Source organism: Vulpes vulpes, chromosome 16, assembly GCF_048418805.1.
Source record: "Vulpes vulpes isolate BD-2025 chromosome 16, VulVul3, whole genome shotgun sequence".
Taxonomy (NCBI): Eukaryota; Metazoa; Chordata; class Mammalia; order Carnivora; family Canidae; genus Vulpes; species Vulpes vulpes.
This window is the reverse complement of record NC_132795.1, coordinates 80,357,620-80,376,540: the sequence shown is the minus strand read 5'-3', so window position 1 is coordinate 80,376,540 and position 18,921 is coordinate 80,357,620. Positions and strand designations below refer to the sequence as shown.

The following is an 18,921-nucleotide window of genomic DNA, read 5'->3' as shown; positions in this document are numbered from 1 at the left end:
GTCTTTTACCATCACCAATCACTTTGTCCCTGGCATTTGATAAGGATAGGGTCAGTCCTAACAGAATTCAAAACAAACAGGTGGTATACATACCTCCCCTTGATTGTTTAGGCTATGTGTCTGTGTTCTTTCTCAATTCTCTAGTTCTGTATGGCTTAAACGGCTCTTTCCTTAGCAATAACTGGTATGCCAGGGTAATTCCTGAGTTGCTACAGACTGGATACGTAAAAGATTGCAGGGTGCAGACTGTCCTATAGGGCACTGCTGCATATAAAGTAATCATTTTCTTCATGTAGAGGAAGAAAATCAACATTGCATTAATGAAGCCACCCATGCTGAGATTTCTAAATACAGTTAAACAGTGTTAAACAAATGGATTACCTCTTAATTAATTAAGCAAATATTTATTTAATATTTGGTGAATGTATAGCAAGCATTATGCTAAGTCATGTGACCAAGTATATGCACTCTAAAGCCAAAGTGCCTGAATTTGGATCCTGGACGTAACCACTTACTTGACCTCTCTGTGCTTGAATTCTACATCTGTAACTACCTTTAATAGTAAGTTACCTTTTTAAGATTATTGCATTATTTAATTAGTATATTAAAAGCACCTAGAAAACTGTCTGGCATATGATTAAGTGCTGCAGTGGGCTTTTACTATTACAGTATGAGTTCTGTTGCAGATGAAAGAGACATAAATTAAAAATGGCTTAAACAGAATAAAAGTTTATTTGCCTCTCATATAAGACTTTGAGCCATAAAATCTGAACTCTGAGCAATAAAATCTGAATGAAGTAGCTCTTCTCTGCAGAATTTTCAGAATTTTGTCTTTTGATTCTAATAACCCTGAAGGGGTTGTCTTCATCTGCTTAGTCTAAAGCAGAGATTCTCATTGGAAGGGAAGGGGAAAGACTTTTAAGGGCATGACTTAGAAGTACCATCATCAGTTTTGCTTGTTTCTTATTGGCCAAAACTTGGCCACGTAGCCACTTCGCTTCAGAACAGACTGGAAAATCCTTTCTTTATATTGTATGGCCTTGTGCCCAGCTCAGAGTTCCGTTTACCTGTACAAGGTACACAGAGGTTATTCTCATCTCTGCCACAGATAAACTCACATGGAGTCAGCATAAAGATGGCTTTTCTACCCAGAGCAGGTAGATTATAGTGCCAATTTTCTGTATTACACTCAAATACATGGGAGAAAAGGACTTGTGCCTTTTTTTTCAGATATATGAGTATAAATACAACTCAAAACATTACTTATAATTAAGTTACTTACTCACTAGGATCAGAATGCTCTTAACCCATTTGTTTAACCCAACTTTCAGGCTTAAAATGATGTTTTTTAAACTTCAAAACCCATAGTTCCTTTGTTAATATTAACTTTCCTGATTTCTCTTTAGCTTACAAATATCCATTAAAGCTATTCACTCATGGGACGCCTGAGTGGCTCAGTGGTTGAGCATCTGCCTTTGGCTCAGGGCGTGATCCCAGGGTCCTGGGATCGAGTTCCGCATCGAGCTCCTTGAAAGAACCCTGGTTCTCTCCCTCTGCCTGCCTCTCTCTCTCTTTCTCTCTCTCTGTCTCATAAATAAATAAATAAACAAACAAACAAATAAATAAAATAAATCTTAAAAAAATAAAAGCTATCCACTCTTTCGGGAGTAACTACTCTGATTTCGTTCCTTCTTTCCTTCCTTTCTCTTTCTTCTTTCCTTCCCTCCCTCCTTCTCTTCCTTCCTTCCTTCCTTCCTTCCTTCCTTCCTTCCTTCCTTCCTTCCTTCCTTCCTCTTTACTTCTACCCCAACTCCTTTCTAAAATAATGTTTCTTGCCTTCTTCCTTGCTGTCTTATTTCATATTCTGGGTTAGGTAATATATAAATTTCCCAAATGGCCGTTTGGAAGGCTCTGTTCTAGGAATCATTATGGTGATAGGAATTTGATCCTTGGTCTTCTTAATTACCTTCATATTTCTTTGAAATCCATTACTTGACTTTTTCTTCCCTAAGCACTAATTTCAGAAGCCTTAGATTTGTTCATAAAGGCTTAATGGATTATAGATTGTTTATTAGCCTAAGGAAATAGGTTTTATTTAAAACAGCCATTTCAAAAGGACTGGAGCAAAGTACATCAGCAAGTTAGTTAGACTGTTTTTTATTGCTGTTTTTGGCTGCACCAGTTAACCACATTTCTTCTTTCATCTTTTTTAAAAATAGCGAACAAGTTGAAATAATAAGAAACTCATTTTTTTCAAGATGAGAGCTTATTATTTATACTATGTACTGAATATAATTTATTTATTGAAATCATAATAGAATAATGATGAAGTATTAAGTGGAAACTAAGTACTGGAAGAAACACAAGCAGATTTACTAAACTATTATCCAAGAGGAAAAAGTATACCAATTTCTCAGGAAAAATGAAGACTTTTCAAATAATAAATTTAGAAGTCAATATTTTTTAAAATTTTTCTTTGTTTTTTGTTTGTTTCTAACATTGGACAGTGACCAGGGTATTAAACCATCTCTAGCATTACTTCATTCAGTAAATGAGAACCATTCAAATCTGCCGGAGAGGACTGGAAACAGATATGGAATAAATATACTCTTAATAAATCATCTTTAGAGCCAATATATAGCAGACAACAAATTACTAGCTGGTATCGAAATTCAACCCTCCTGGCTTTCTTACTTTGGAAATATATTGGAAAGGAAGAGAGGATACAATTGTATAAAGCCAGAAGTATGAAATCTTCCATGTATATATATCCATAAATAAGCCATTTCCCCATTTCCTGAAAGGGTCTACATGATTATGTAGCCCAGTTCCCCAAAGTGCTAGCTCAGGGTCAGATCAATTTTGAACATAATGAAAGGATGGTGTTTTCTCCTGCATTATGCCAATGTCTTTTTGAAAATTTCATATCTACAGAAGACAGGATCATTACATTTGAAAAATGGATAGGCTATCCATAGAGAGCATGTATTATCTGAAATAAATGTTCATTTCAAAAGAGAAGTTTGAGTGACTTGGGTTAGCAACAAAGATACCCCTTAATCATAAAAATCAGTTTTAAGGATATTGCAAGAGATAAGAAATATATCCACTGACAACTAAGTTATGTTCATTTCCCAAATATGTGTAGAATAAGGAATTGTAAATAGATTATGTAACAAATTATTAAAGTGGTATAGTCAGCAGAAATTTTAGAAGCTAGGTATGAGAAACTATTCAATAGAAAGGTACTTGCTTACTGAGAGTAGAATTTCTCTCTTGGGGAGAAAAGAAGTGGCAGGTGAAACATTTTTTTTCAGGTTCTGTGGACATTTTAAGTTGGTGATTTAGCAAGTTGGTCTATAAAGAACTTCATAAATTCAGAGAGGCACTGCAAAAGACTAACAGGAATCTTGATTACTATCCTGGGTTTCCATATAATTTTTAGGTTTTCTCACTGAAGATATCCCTGGGATTTCCCAACAAATGTTCAAGAAAAATGTAACGTATTAAACTGAAGCATGTTTTCCTGTAGGATAGTGTTGCTTAGAATAAGAAAATCATGAAGAGAGTACAAGAAGTTTCTAAATATTTAACTATTTCTATTCTATTTGTGTTAATTTTTTAAATAGTAGTTGTCTTTTTTTTTAAGATTATTTATTTATTTATTAGAGACAGAGAGAGAGAGAGAGAGAGAGACAGAGGCAGAGACACAGGCAGAGGGAGAAGCAGGCTCCATGCAGGGAGCCCAATGTGGGACTCGATCCTGGGTCTCCAGGATCATGCCCTGGGCTGAAGGTGGAGCTAAACCACTAAGACACCGGGGCTACCCTATTTGTGTTATTTTTTTTTTTTAATATTTCCTCCTTGAAAAACCTGCACCTTAAAGTTAACAACATTATTTTTCTGTGGTGAAGACATTGGGACCTTGAAGAAAGGGATCGAAGAGGAGACTTGTAATAATCTTTGTTTTAGGTCTTTGCTATGTCAGCACTATGGCAACCTCATCACTGAATTAGCTGTCATTTCAAAATCACCATTTTCTATTAATTCTAATATTAGTATAAAATTAGGCTTATTGGGAAAGGCTAAAGAATTAAGATGTGGTAATCAAGAAAGGGGGAGAGTAAGGAGAAAACTGCCTTCGAGCCACATTGGAGTGTTTGATTCTCTGAGCTAGTCAAGTGCCTGGTGTTTTTTACCTCTGATCCTTTGCCCACATTTCCCATTTTACCATTAGATACGATTGCACTCCTAATCATCTTTCAAGACCCATTTGAAATTATTATCTTTTGGGGAGGTCTTCCTCAACACTGAAGGGAAAAATCCTTCTTTTCTGTACCTAGGTCAATAGTTTATGCCTCTTTGGAGTCTCAATTATTTTGTCATAGTATATCCAGCTTTCCCAGGAACTAGTCAGATCTCAATGATATTACCACCAGGTTTCTCTTGGTTCTTGATACATGAGGCTCTTATTGGGAGGTGTCATGGTAGAATGGAAATAGAATGCAAACTTTGAAATAAGACAGACCTACATCTGAGCTTGGAGTCTTCACACATTTATTTTGTGCAAATTACCTATAATTTTGCTGAGCTTTCTTCTCTTGCCTGTAAAATAGACACAATGAAATATATTTTAGTAGGTAGCTCTGTGAATTAAGAGAGGAAATTATATGTAACTGATAAACATCGATTCTTCTGTGTACTCATAACCAAACTGGCTCCTCGGGTCTTTTCTGTGGTCCTTCATCATCAGGTCATCAAAGACCTCAAGTGCAACTCCTGTGGCTGTTTGACGAAGTCAGTCATTTCTGAAGCACTTTCTTCCCTCACGTACTCTCCCACGCTTCCCTTGTGTAGCAAAGTTGGATGGATGAGTGACAAAGGCTTGGAATCCTTTATGAGTATGGTAGTTCCATAATTAAATGTAATCAATCTATAATTTATCTAAAATGATTATATATCAACTAGGCATGAAACCTAAGCATCTCATTCATCTTCATATAGTCACAGTGCGTATTACTAACATGGTCTGCTTAGACATGCTGCCCACTGAGGAAAATCACCTAGTCACAGCATCTGGAGTAATGGCTTTTATAAAGCAGTGGTTCTGTGTTTTGCATATGCTGGCAATTAAGATAGATTAAAAGGTGTTGCTCTAGTCAAATAAATTTAGGGCGAATTCCAGGGAAATTACTCTGATAAACTAGTGAGGTTTTTTACAAGTAAGTGTGTGTGGGGGGGTTATCCTCCCCCCCAATTCTCTTTCAGTGCAATAAAATTTTAAGATTTGCTCAGTTATTTGTGAAGCGGTCTGCATTGCGGTTTTGTGAGAAATTCCCTTACGCCTTACTGACTTGCTCACTCTTTACAGAGTAATTCTTCATCCTCACTGAAATTTCCAGTTACTTCTGTCAGATTGCCTTTTGAAGTAAGTCAGTCTGCAAATCTCCCAAAAGACTGTCTGGAATTTGGTAAATTAAGCAATGACAGAATAAAACAAAATTTAGAACCTGCATTTGTGAAAGGCATTTTGTAGGACAAGATTGAGTTCAACGGTACTGGAGTGCAAGTTCAAATTTATTTTATTGTTTATATTCTTTCTATTCAATGTAATTGCATTAGCAAACAGATTTTTCTCCCACAGTAGTACTATTGAACAACTCTTTATTATTTCTCACTATTTTGTGATTTTTCCATTTAATATTAGGTATAGGAAATATAGAAAATATGAAAAATATGACAATATTAACTAATGACCTTCCATTGTAAACATATTTACCTTGAGTCTTTTTTGTAGAAGTGATGATGGATCTTTATTGGCCTATATAAGCTCTCTTGCTCCTTATAATAGAAGCGGAAATTTAGGGGATGGTTATCTATGTTAGTGGTGTGTTTTGTAATAATGATCCAAAGTTTAACAGAAATTATGAGATTCAGACTTAACATTAATTGACACCATATGCTGTTGTATCCAGGGAATAGTAGGAAGACAGATAATCAGGGCATGAGAAGCAGAAACAGGACATGGATACCCTTCTAGTCATATAATGCACAGGCAAAGTACTTCTTATAGTTAACATATTTTGTCAAATCTGAATTCTTATGAGTCCATAGCCAGCCAAGCAGTAATTCCTAAGAAACTATTACGCTCCCCCCCGCCTTTTTTTTTGTTTTGTTTTGTTTTGGAGTTTTGTTGTCCTTTCCATCATCAGTTCCTAGGGATAAAGTTTTACTTGGGAATATATGAAGTTTAAAGCTTTCCAGAAGAACTTGTGTATTAAAGGGACTCTCTGAAAATAGAATGGATTCACTGTACCAGCATCTTCTTTTCACTGATCAGTACTGATGCTCTTTTGGTAAGAAGGTCCTGATGTATGTTACTTATCAAACTGCAGAGATCAGCCTGCTCCAACAAGGAAATACCCCATTCTCTTGACTTAGCTCAAGCACCATTCCTCTCTGCCCCCACCTTACCAGCACCTCCTGGCCCCCACTAGACCAGATATCCTATCCCTCCTGGATTTTTCTTTTAAGGCAACAAATGTTTTGCTGGCTTCTATAGAGCTGGACTGGAGACGGCATCTTCTTTTCCACATCAGGCCGCGCCACCCCACAGTCCCGCCAGTGTGAGGTGGTCCAATTCAGATCTCCTTAGGGAACCACCCCAAGATGGAGCAGACACCAGGGATAGGAAGGAAAAAAAAAAATCAAGAGAAGCAATGCTTTGCAAGGTTTTGTTTGTTTGACAGCAGGTGTAGTTAGGAGGAGTTCCTGGGCAGGGCTGATGCCCTAGGTTCTGCTCAGAATTGACCCACGCTGGTGCGGGTGGTCCAGGTGAGATCAACCAGAAGGCAGTGGTTTTGAGGCTCGTGTTCCTTTTACCCTTGGCCCCTTCTCAGTGTCTCAGTGGGCTTCCTGATGTCCTTTACCCGGAGCTTGAGGCTAATAGCTCTCTTGATTTTGCCCAGGACCTAATTATTAGGAATGACTGGTCCACTCTGATAGTCTCCAGTGACCTGTGGCTTTCCATTGATTTTCATCGCCTCATCCTTCTAAGTCAGCCCCTTGTTCTGCTGGCCTTGCTGGATCACCTTGCCCACCTCCAGGGTCACCTGGTCCTGGTCCAGCTTGGTCGTGTTCTTGGTGATCTAGTGCTGTTTGTTCTGGCCAGTGGCCCATTTGACTTGAAAGTCTCCACATCTTGTCCTTGGCCTACTTGGACCTGGCCTGGGTGGCTGTGGGGCCCTTCTTGCGCAGAACTGTTACCGTGTCCTAGTCACTCTCAGGCACCGTGGGCAGGCAAGTCCTGCATGGTGCGTCCAGTGGCCTGGTGGCAGCTGTTTAAGACCCCCTCCCAGATACTTTCTTGTTTTACCTAATCAAGCATCTTTTCCTTCACAGTGAGCTTCATCAGGATGAGAACAGTTATCTTATCCAACGTGTCCTCAGTTCTTAGCATATGTGAATCCTTACTTAATGAACAATGAATGAGTAAATTAATATTTGCTATCTAAGTTTGTTTTTTATAATAGAATACAAAGCATTATAAGAGATATCTATAAAATATTTCTGTTGTTACTCTTTCTAGATATTGTAAGTAAGCATACTCCCTGTTATTGTTGTTTAAGTAAGCATAGTGGAGACATTGTGGAAACATCAAGGAGAATGAAGATTAGACATAATGTACATTTGCTGTATAGATAATTGGCTGGTAACTTAGACTATCTTGTCAGTCTCTAAGGTATTGTAAATGAATTATTTTGCGCTTATTTTACTTCATAAAATTACACATTTGCTGGAAGTGGCTATAAAGTCATGAAGCTCATTTTGAAAAATCTTATAGGAGGGTCCAAATGAATGTTATTCTTTTAGGAAGTCACCTAGGATTATACACACTTAGAATAAAGATACTGATGCTACTCAGCAAGGATTTAGAATTCTCTGCTTCTGATGTCAGAGCCAAGTTATTAAATGCTTAGGAAATCAGTTACATTTCTGTGGACACAGATTTCTTTTTACATTATAAAGAGGAGACCCACTTACGTTAGTGTGAGAAATGAGAATGTGAAAACAATATATAGGAAAACTTCCCCAGTAGTCACGCAGCCAGACATTATAAAAAACTAGAACATGGTCATGATACCTGGAATATCATAGCAAATTAAATGAACTAGTCATCTTACCATCTCCTTCTACCTCAGAGAAGGTACTTTTCTGGTGCTCATTTCTCTGTCCCTCTGATTTCTGAGGGTGTACTTCTCTTTCTAATGACCTCACTTGTTTCTACTGACTTCTCATTTTTTCTATCTCCTTTCCTCTATTTCTCCTTTACTTATACCACTGAATAGTGTCTCTTCAAGAGAGATTTTCTTTGGATTATATATATATAGAATTCAAGCACATGGAGTTCCTTTGCCATATTGCTTCATAGATCCTTTCCTCCCTTGTTTCTTCCCTGTGGAGGGTTACCTTGGCCTATGGTGGTAGTGTGTTTGCATAATGTCTCCTAGACTGGGTTGGCATATTATGCACAAGGAATTCCTCTGACCACTTCCATAATATAATATAATAATATAATATAATATAATATAATATAATATAATATAATATAATATAATATAATATAATAATATAATATTCCATGTACGTGTTATATATATAATATATATATGGCCAGAGGAATAATATATTTCATAAAAACTATATATAATATAATATAATATAATATAATATAATATAATATTTTTATAGCTGCTCTTTTTTATAGAGCTGTTGATCAGAGTGATTAGAGAGATGGAGAAGGGGTAAGACTCCAGAAGTCTGGAGTGAACAGCAGGAGCTAAGACAACTTACATGTGGGACAGTCAGGCAGGCTTGGAGATGAGAGAAATTGGGTAGAGAAGGAAGAAGATCTTTCAGAGGTAGAGAAAGGCAGAAATATTTGAGACCCAAATGAACTAAGAAATAGAAAGACATGGGAGGGCAGCCCGGTGGCTCCATGGTTTAGCGCCGCCTTCAGCCCATGGTGTGATCCTGGAGACCCGGGATCAAGTCCCATGTGGGGCTCCTTGCATGGAGCCCGCTTCTCCCTCTGCCTGTGTCTCTGCCTGTGTCTCTCTCTTTCTCTCTCTGTGTGTCTCTCATGAAGAAAGAAAGAAAGAAAGAAAGAAAGAAAGAAAGAAAGAAAGAAAGAAAGAAAGAAAGAAAAGAAAGACATGGGATATGTACACTTAGGACACAGACAATGGCTGTGTGTGTGTGTGTGTGTGTGTGTTCAGCTGGTTTTTATTCCTATAAGTGGCAATAGCCTTGCTTTGTATTGGGCCAACTCAGTTTACTCCACTAATATGTATTGAGGTGTCCCCATCTATTCCAGGCAATGTGCTCCTCTCTTTTATTCACTGACTATAGTTCTAAATGACTTAAGATAACAAAAAAATATGAATCAAATACAATTTTAATGGATCAAAATTTGACATCATTGAGACTATATAAGAAGCAATCAAAAGAGAGGTTCTGTAGGCAGTGTCAGAGGCATGCTCTAAATACGTTTGAGCACTGGCAGCTTCTTAATGACAAATTTCAAAGTGTCTCCTTTGAAAAGAACAATATTCGTTTTGATCTGTAAGTTCTGGTGTGTTTTGTGGGGGAAGAATCTGTCATATTACTTTTTAGCTAACATTACCTAAGTCAGTCTTGAAATTTCAAAAGACATAATTTTTGTGGCCTCCATCCTTGGTAAGCCTGCCCTGAACCCTTGAGTGCTTTTCTGCAGTGGGGGCATCAGGCCTGACTGAGGCAGGGATCAGTTCCAGCCAAGGGCTCCAGAGGCTTTAAATTGATATTAATATATTTCAGAACTTATTAAAGATTGAAAATGACTGATAATGCTTTAAATTAGGGATTAGCAATTTTTTTTTTCTTTAAAGGGGCTCGATAGTAAATGCTTTAGGGTTAGGGGCTGTAGATCTCCGTCACAACTACTCTCCTTTGCTGTTGGATTCTTGGATGCAAAAGTTGCCTTAGTCAATATTTAAATGGGATGGCATGGCTGTGTTCCAATATAACTTTATTTATGGATGCTGAAATTTTAATTTCACATCTCACAAAATATTTTTCTTTCTTTTCAACAATGTAAAAGTATAAAAATCATTCTTCACTCAGGAGCAGTACAAAAAGAGGGGATGGTTTATTCCACGACTTCAGTTTGCTGACCTTTGACTTAAGTGAAGAAAATAGCATTTGGGTATTTCTCAAATTCAAGGTTGATAATCTGCAGGGTGGCTGCAGAGTTGGGGCAGCTTCCAGAAGCCCATGCGGTGGGTGAGTTATCTGCAGCTCTGGTGCAAAGCATTTCAAGAGTACCATTAAGGTTTAATAAGCTGGCGATGGAGCAGTAATGCTGAGCATCAGAACCTTCTATGGCTGCTGTAAAAATGCTTACTCGGGGCTCTGCAGGTCCCGTAAATACCAAGTCTTTTGGAGGTCCCTTTGTTTAGATGAAACAGGGTGCTAGAATTTATTGCTCCTGTGACTTAAGTTCCTGGACACACCGAGTACACTTGCTCTTTTCAAATAAAAGTCATTTTGGATTTATTTAGAGACTTTGCCCTCATGGAGGAAATATCAGAACAATATGTGTGAGAGAGCAGGATACTCATCTCTTGAAAATTCAGCAGGCCTCCGGCATGGTTAAATTACTTCTACCTGGTACTATGGACATTCCTGTGTGACTCATAGGAGGATGGCCTTTCCGGGGGTGCCTGACTTCCAAGGATGAATGCCTCTCTAGAGATAAGTTTATGGGTCACAAAGGCAGTGTTGAACATCTGGCCAACTTGGTTTCTCTCCTTGGCAAAGTATAGCCTGTTTAATCACTTCTCTGAACCTGGCCAAATGCCGTTTGATGCCTCACATAGAAAGGGTGCCTAAGCAAGCAGTTGGGGAGACAATTTAAGCTAAAATCTACCTTTGTTTTAAAATAGTTACTCATATTTCATTTTGGTACTTGGAAGAGAGGAATGCTTTAACGGGTACATGTGTCTGGGAAGGTGAAGCAAAACAAAACAGGATTATCTGTTGAAACTGTTTAGTTCCTGAGAGTAGGAAAGCACAGGAGCCAGTGTTTCCTAACATCAGATTTTTTTTTACCCCTTAATTCAGAGCATTATTATTTTTTTCTTTCAACTTTGGCAGTTCAGCTCCAGGAACAAAATGAAAAATCCCTTTCCCTCCTACAGTATGTATACACGGGCATGATTACACTGGAGGGTTTCTCTCTGCTATCTTTCTAGAAATAGAAATATTCTGGTGTCACGTGACTGCATTACATCCACATTCGACTGGTAATAGTACCTCAGTTGCAGGCAAATGGGCCCTGAGATAAAACACAGCCCTGGAAAGTGCTCCTGTGCCAGCCTCATTTGAAGAAAGTGCTCATTATTCAGTCAGACTGTCAACTGTGTAAGGCAAAGCACCTCCTAAACCATGGCATTCGTTTCCTGGCCCCACTCTTTGTCCAGAGGAGATCTGATTTTACTAGTGTTGTTTATTTCTTTAAAAACTAAATCTATTTCTCTGTTGCTCCAAACTAGCACTCCTAACTGCAAAGCAGTCCAAAGCAATAGATTAGCAGGCACCCACTCGCACTGCCTCCTTCCTCCTTCTCTGCTTTACAGTGAGTGTGAAACCATGTCTTTGCCTCAATTCCCTGAGATCTCCTTGCCCTGCTGGCTTGCGGACCCAGGAAACTAGCATTATCTTATTATTTTCCTGCAGACATTATTTTCTCCATTATTAATCAGAAGAATGTGCAAACAGCACAATTTTCATGATTAAGTAAAGCACAGGCCCAATATTATGCCTATCAGTTATATCAAGGAACCACCCATAATTTTTAAAGAGGATATTTGGAAGCAAGTGTGACACTTAAAAATATTGTTTTTCTTTCTTTTTTAAAAGATTTTATTTATATATTCATGAGAGACACACCCAGAGAGAGGCAGAGATACAGGCAGAGGGAGAAGCAGGCTCCATGCAGGAGCCTGACATGGGACTCGATCCCGCGTCTCCAGGATCAGGCCCTGGACTGAAGGCGGTGCTAAACCGCTGAGCCACCTGGGCTGCCCCAAAATATTTATTTTCTTGCTCTCTTGTTACCTATAGAACAACTCATGCAAAGCAATCCCAATTGAACAAATTGCTTGTATTTGGCAGTTCGTGAAAAAGGTCTTCAGTTTTGGATACAGTGCTGGGTAAATGAAATAATTAAGTGCCATGTGAACTCTTTTGGAGAGGAGGAAAGCAGTGCTACTTATTTGTCATTGCATAAATGAGTTTCTCTTGTTGATTTTTCGTTTCTTGGTTCTAGGTGTGAATTTTGAGAGTTTGTGCTTTTCCATACACGTGTGCATTAGAGACAATGTCTGGTACTTTAAATTCAGAACAAATCTGAAAACTGTATTCTCACTATTGTACTTAATTATCTTCCTTTATCATCTTCTAAAGCCATCTTCCAATTTCATTTAAAAATTAATTTCTAATTGTTTCTCAGTGTATAAGTACTAACAATAACGGGATTGGGTCAGGAAACATTACCATTTGTGGTTTAGAATTCTGAATATTGCCTTTTTTCTCGTAAAAAATTAATGAATTTGCCAAAGGTTAGCTGACGATGGAAGGTACAGATATCATATTTCCTTCCTATGTGCTGAATTCAAGTGTCTTGATTCTATTTGAAATCAATAGCAGTAAGATGCTGTATGTGTTATAGATAAGTAATTTATATACATGGCTATTTATAAATTATATAAATGTGTTTGTAATGCATATATTTGCAATATGTATTTCAATTTAATTTAAGACCTTGATTAACTATGCCCTGAAAATTCATAGCTAATATTAAATTGTGTTCAGAATTATAGTGAACTGACACTTACTTTATGTAGCAGGAAAGAAGCCAAATAATACAGAGTTTTGGAAAATACATCAAAACAGTTCCTGGTTTCTGATACGATGTCTCTTCTGTCAGTCTTGACTTATATCACACACTAATAAAAAAGGACAGTAGTGAATTAGTGAAGTTTTCTGTGGAGAATAAAATTGGAAGGGGCAGAGCAACACATTACTACCACAGATTGCATATTTGTCCTAGGGGAGAACTCACCATCGTTAAGAGAAATGAAGCTACCCAGCCTCAGCTAGCTTGGTTGCATTGTGAGAAAGACATCTGACAATTATCTCTCTTTTTCTTTTTTCCTTTCCCCAGTTTTCTCTTTAATAAATAATAACATGGGATCCCTGGGTGGCGCAGCGGTTTGGCGCCTGCCTTTGGCCCAGGGCGCGATCCTGGAGACCCGGGATCGAATCCCACGTCGGGCTCCCGGTGCATGGAGCCTGCTTCTCCCTCTGCCTGTGTCTCTGCCTCTCTCTCTCTCTCTCTGTGACTATCATAAATAAATAAAAAAATTAAAAAAAAATGAAAAAGAAAAGCTTTTAAAAAAATAAAATAAAATAAAAAAATAAATAATAACATACAAAACTTCAACTTATTTGATAAGTCCTTGGCTTTTTAACCTCAACCTTAGAGCTCTGCTGAGTTGTGCATTCACTATTCCTTCATCCCTTCTTAGCAGTTGGTTCCATTTAAATGTACTCGATCTCCTTCAGCTCAGCATCTCCAAAACCAAACTTTCTCAGTTCCATGTCACCTTCTGCATTCTCTTTCTCAGTGTATTGACAGTCACCACTAGGTCAACAAAGTCAGACATCCAGGAATTGTCCTAGATTTCTCACCTTTCTTACTTCTCTCAAAGCTACTCAATCCCTGAATCTTGTCTGTGGTCTTGCCTTAAAATTTCTCCATTTCTCTCTCCATTCTAACCTTGACTGTTTTAGTTTAGGAATCCATTTCTTCTCACTGGGATTGGTACAGTCATCTCCCTAAAAGGTATTCTTTCTCTAATTTTATGCCACTCTGACTCATTCTCATGTCTTTATTGTGGAGTTTCTCATCTCACCAGTATGATATTTGGGGCTAGGCAATTCTTTGTTAGAGAGGGCTGATTTGTGCATTGTATAATGTTTAGCAGCATCTCTAGCCTCTATCCTCTAGATGCCAGTAGTACTTCTCTCCCAGCTTTGACAACCAAAACTGTTTTAATACATTGTCAAATGTTCCCTGGGAGCAAAATTGCCCCCATCCCCACTTGGCAACCACTGCTTTAGTCTATTGTTAAGTACAACTCCTAGCAAATAAGTATTCAGTAAGTGTTTGGTGAAAAGTATATTCATACGATGTGACATAATTACATATTGGTTAAATATCCAAGAGAAGGATTTCTTTGAATTTTTGCTTGGACATTAAATAAATCTTCAAACATGTATTTAAACTGTGTACCAGTAATATGTACTTTTATTTCAGGCACCTCCCTCTTTGTTGTCTGCACCGTGCCCTTTACCAGTTCAAGGTCCTTAGCCCAACAGGAGAGCGCCTTAGTGCCCATTCATTTTACAAGATCACTTACAGATCAACATATCAGGAAATGATAGGCTGGAAATACTTGTAGGTCATCAAAGGGACAAATTTAATATATATGAAATAATATTTTAATACTGCTTCTTAAATGAATAAAGCAAGCTGTAACTTATGGGAAATTGAATCTTCTTATCAGCAGCTAGCACTTATTTTCATTTGTTTGAAATGTAGTTTTATCTACCACGTGGTAGACTATGAGAACGATAACATTTGGAAACAGAGACCAGACCATTTCATTATAATCCATCTGTGCCCCAAGGAAGACTGCACCCTACAGTCAGATAGTAGAAAGCAAACTTATCTTGAGACATGCTATAGTTAGTCATCTTTGCTCTGTTGCAGCCACTATCTTAGGGAAATAAGGCTTTATGATATACAGACAATGTTAGCTCTCTACAGGGTCAAGAAGAAAATATCCCTTCAAATACTGGTTAACATCTAAAATAAAAATTACATAAATACCCTTTTGGAAGACAACAAGGACAAATCTTTATCCATTTGTATTTACCTTCCCCCTTACTCTCCATGTTTACTGATACTGAAGACATATTAAAAACCATGATGAAAGATTAAATATGCATTCTTTATGTTGGGGGAAGAATGTAGAAAGAAGAGGCATCTGATTAATTTTCAATTCAGAGAATAGGAATGATATGAAATGTGGGACATAAGTGCACAAAACATGTAGGTACTAAACTTGAATAATTCAGCACGCAGTCACCTGGATTACTTTTATTTGCTTTTGTATACTTGTTCTTCCAAAAATAGTCAGGCTCTAGCTCAATGAAATGATACGGCAAGGTAGTTTATAAGCCTATACCTATTGGTGCTCATGATTTTTACAACATCATAAATTGAAAAGTAACTCCATTAAAACAGAGGGAGTTCTATTCATCAATCCTTTGCACTTACATGCCAAAATCAATGTAAGTTAATGTGCGATGATGATGATGATCTTAAGAAGAGGTTGAAGCAGAAGCAGCAGCAGCAATGAGATTGTTACAAAATGCCATGCTATTTCTTAGGGACTAAAAATAATTTCCCAATTATCAAAAGAACACTGAATTTCAAACTCTAATTTTATCTTAATACTTTTTCTGAGATAATGTGAATTCATATATATTTATAGGAACCCTTTGAAGTATCTTTTCAATTATAGAGCAATCACTTTTTCTCAGGATTTTGTAATGTATTCACAGAGATAACAATGAGATGTAAGAGATTCTTCTAGTTTTCTGTTTTGTTTGGTTTGGTTGTTTGGCTGGTACTTCTGGTTTATCAGTTCATCTTCTACCCCTTTGAATAAAATTCATGGTATATTTATACATTAGGGTATGCTATGTTATCTGGTTGATTCCTTCTAGATCACTGGTTAACTGTTTTACATGTATTCTCTATTGGAAATATACCTTTGCTTAGGTAGCTTTTGGTTAAAATTTTCTATATTACTTTTCATAGCAGTTGCAATTTCAGAGTTTTTCATTTTATCATGCATTACTATTGCTGTTTTTTCAAGCTATTTCAATTGTAATTGTTTACTGAAAGGTGAGCTATGTGGGTATCTTTGAAATTCTTTTTATATGGGTCTTCCTGTAAGTGAAGAACTTAAAAATACATAATGCTTTAGGAAGTAGATGCAAGTAAAATGAATGTCAAATTTATAGAAATATTTCATAAGGTGGAATTTCATGAAATTATTTCTGAAGGGCAGCCTGGGTGGCTCAAAGATTTTTTATGCGTATGGGAAACTTAAATTACTACCTGCTTTTTTTTTTTTAGAATTAAAGAACTTATCTTTTGCTTGGTTTTAAAATATCAAATATTATATAAAACAACAATCTCCTGCCTCATCCTGCAGATTTTCCTATGTTGAGTGGAAGGAGGAGTGTTAGGTAAAGCAGGAGGCTAGAATTATGTTGGTGGGTAAGAACTGAGTGGAGAGAAAGCATTGACCAACTACAGTTTAGTGACCAACTACAATGTATTCTGTGGTAGGCTCTCTCCTAGATGATGGGGATATGTTGGGGAATGAAAGATAGTCTTTGCTCTTATGGAATGTACACTCATTGTGGGAGATAGCCATTATTGAAAAATTCAAAATATGAAGCAATTTTATTTTTATTTTTATTTTTTTAAAATATTTTATTTATTCATGAGAGACACACACACACACAGAGAGAGAGAGAGAGAAAGTCAGAGACATAGACAGAGGGAGAAGCAGGCTCCATGCAGGAGGCCCGATGTGGGACCCGATCCTGGGACTCCAGGATCACACGCTGAGCCAAAGGCGAAGCTCAACTGCTGAGCCACCCATGCACCCTGTAGCAATTTTAAAATCATCCTAAGGGTCAAAGAAGAACTTAGGATGCTGTAAACTTACCTAATAGAAGACTCTGATCTCATGGGGGAGGCCAGCAAAGGCTTCCATAGAGGAGCATCCAGTTTGAAGTGTGAAATGCTGGATAAATGGGAGTTCATTAGGCAAGGAGGGGAGAGAAGGTCCAAGCTGATGGGATAGTGCAGGCATGGGCCTTGGGGCATGGGAACACAGAACTGTTTTAAGAGACTGAATTGTTATTGTCATCCTTCATCAATAGCTGAGAATCCTCAAAGGTCACTGCATGAGAACTGTGTCAAATGATCACTGTAATTTCCAGGGGGAAAACACTCTCTCAGTTTTGCATATGTAGTGAAAGTTCAACATACCACTTATAACCATCCCTTATGGTTGGGTTTTTGGGGTGGGGGCAGGGGGAAAGGATAGAAAATACTTCTCTCAAGAAACTTTACTCTGATCAGAAGTAGAACAAGGAGAGAGAGAGAGAGAAAGAGAGAGAGAGACAAAGTAAGGGTAGAGCAAGAGAGAGGGAAGGACGAAGGGAAAGCTGAAGGCATTTGCTTAGAGTTATCCAAATCCAACCTTGAGGACAACAAGCCTGGAGTTTCTGATGAGACTAGGTAAAGAGACAGGCCCTGTTAATAGTAATATCTGTTGAGGTATTGGGACAGAAATGCTAGCTAGGTATTACAAGGGAGAGCAAACATTAAATCATAAGCTCTGGTTCTAGACTCAAATATATAGCAATTATGTATTGCAGAAAGGAAAAAAAAACTGTAAGTAAAGACAAATAATCACACACACACACACATATAGGACACCAGATATCCTTCTGTTTAAGGAGTAACTGGCAAATTATTAGGTAGAGATTGTGTCAGCACATCCTTCAGTCTTCATAAAGGACATCCAATGTTAAGGTCAGTTTCCTTGTTCAAATTAAAGTTTTAAAATTCTGCACCAGAAAAGGAAGTTATTGATTCATTTTGGCAAGTGCATTTTGTATTTTTTACAAGAAAAGTGTTTCAGATTACAAACAGACTAAAGCTTGAGTGCTCTTGTTTATCCCTTTATCATTTCCATCAAAATACTTAAATGAATCTTGAGGGATAGTTGCTTTTTTGTTGTCGGAGAAAAAACATTTTCTTTTCAGAGTATCCTAAAAGCTGGGTATTTGAAACAAGTTAGAGATTATTTATAGAATAGACAAAACAAAAACAACAATCACTAACATTTGTCCCATACTTTGCAGTCTACAGAGGGGTCCCACATTCATTATCTCATTTGACAATTCTTTGCTATTTTTATTCATTCCTTCCTTCCTGTGTGCTAGGCACCCCAGGCGGCTGTGGAGTGGAGGCAATAGAGAAGAAGGCACATACTACTTGTCTCTTGCCTAACACAGCTTATAGTTCTCAAAAAATAAGGATAGGTGAGTTTTGTATTATTCTGATACAGATAAGTTATCCACGACCCAGAGCTTAAACAAGTATCTGTGGTGAAAGAGCCCTTTTTTGCTTAATTTGAGCCAAAGCAGATGTTGATTTAGTTACTCTTTGTCTTCAGAGTGAGATGAGTGAGTGAGATAAAACTTGGATTTTACTTGGAATTCATGTTGTCAAAGAATTCAGCTAACGTCACATTATGAAAGGAAATAACAATATAAAAGTAGAAATTAAACAATATGATCAAAATTACACCATTTATTCCAAACTTCAGATGGTATCTTAGTATGAGGCTGTGATGAATGACTTAAAAATACTGTACTTTGCTACCTGAGTGACGTGCTTAAAATTAAATATAACTGTTTCCCTCCTTGGCTTAAAACTATTTAGTATAGATTCCCATCACTTAAGTCCTACATTTCAGAATCCTTAGTGGGGCTAACAGCTCTTTATGACATAGGTTCTGCCTATCTTTCCAGTAACATATTCTGCTTCCCACTTCTCACTTAATGCTCCAAAAATGTGAGTATAAAACATGGATGGTGGGATCCCTGGGTGGCTCAGCAGTTGAGCATCTGCCTTTGGCCCAGGGCTTGATCCTGGAG

General features: G+C 37.5%; 1 protein-coding gene and 1 pseudogene across 48 annotated transcripts in view; one reads left to right on the top strand and one right to left on the bottom strand.

Moving 5' to 3' along the window:
• Positions 1-18,921, top strand: part of NRXN1 (neurexin 1) — a 1,110,734-nt gene that overhangs the window by 740,499 nt on the left and 351,314 nt on the right. The window lies entirely within an intron of this gene.
• LOC112915361 (endothelial differentiation-related factor 1 pseudogene) lies at positions 6,879-15,063 on the bottom strand (annotated as a pseudogene).